Source organism: Nannospalax galili, unplaced genomic scaffold (genome assembly GCF_000622305.1).
Source record: "Nannospalax galili isolate Female #2095 unplaced genomic scaffold, S.galili_v1.0 scaffold412, whole genome shotgun sequence".
In the NCBI taxonomy this organism is placed as follows: domain Eukaryota; kingdom Metazoa; phylum Chordata; class Mammalia; order Rodentia; family Spalacidae; genus Nannospalax; species Nannospalax galili.
Genome location: NW_008331547.1, coordinates 2,144,690 through 2,146,021, shown reverse-complemented (window position 1 = coordinate 2,146,021; position 1,332 = coordinate 2,144,690).

The following is a 1,332-nucleotide window of genomic DNA, read 5'->3' as shown; positions in this document are numbered from 1 at the left end:
AGAGCGGCTAGGTCATACAAGATCTGGGCTGGTATTTCAAGGCTGCGGAGTGGTTGAGCTCAGCAGGGAGTGACTGTAACTAGAGAACAGAGTTCATGTTATGGAGCCACAGGCTATTCCAGTGTGGAGAAGCGAGAGAGATGGGGAGCAAGCCAAAGAGACCTAAGGAGTGGCTCATGGGTGGGAGGAGACCTAGAGGGGTCAGGCAGCCTGATGCCAGCCTCAAGGAGAGTGGTGGGTGGGTCAGATGCTGCCGATGTGCCTCATAGGATGACTGAGAATTGCTATGGTCTGTCATTGTGTGTTATTGAAATCAGGCAGTTCTGGTGGAGTGCTGGCCAAAGTCTGGCAAATGAAATGTAAATATAGATGACTCTTGAAGGAGTGCTCCTCCAAACGGAGAAATGTCGGGCTGCTGAGGAAGTGGGCTCCACAGGGTCCTTGCTTCTTGTCTTCTAAATGGGAGAGAAAGTGAAATGTTTGCTTCCACATGGTGATCCAGTGAAGAGGCAGCGAGCACACGGGGCGAGGGAGCATTGCTAGAGTTCCATGCTTCCCCTGGTCCACAGTAGGCTTGCTCCTGGGCAGTGGCACTTCCATAGTGACAGATTGGAAGGCAGAGCCCATGAACAGAAAACCATTTCCCAGTAGAAGAGGGAAGTTGTTTGTCCGTATGGAACGTTGGAGGGGCTGAGGGGCTGTGTCACTTAGTCCTTTAGGCAGTCTTTTTTTCCTCAGCACTGTCTTTCCTCTTTAAGAGGAGTTCTGTAAGAGGAAATTTTAGAAACTTCCTAAGGGAAAGGAATGTAGTTGCTTTATTGCAGTTTTTCCAAGTCTTTGTGCACTGTGGATCTGTAAAGAGGCAGGATTTCCTCAGTTTCTTCAGACAGCACTGCACTGGGTTTTTTTTCCCTCACTGTCAGCTATTGGAAGTAAACAGAGCCCATGTGGGAAAGGCCAGCCTGTACCCAGATGGCCCAGTCGGCCAGGGATCTTATTTCTAAGAGCTGGAAGGCCAACTGAAATGGATTTAAACCACAGAGGGAGGTCAGTGGCTTCGATGAGTGGGCTGAGTGGGACTTGTGGAGCTTCAGCCATTGGTGGGATCCAGCTGCTTAAGTGACATCAGAATGGCTCTTCGCATCTCATCTCCTATTCGGCTTCATTCCGTATTTAGGCCCCTCTTTGTGCCAGGCCAAATGGCCTCTGCTACTCCAAGTTGGCATCCACGTTAGCCGCTTCAGTGAGGAGAAGCCACCTCTTACGTTATTTGTCCTGTAGAAGTCCCTGCAGTTCTTTCTAATCAGGATGTGGCAGGGCTTGTCATGTCTG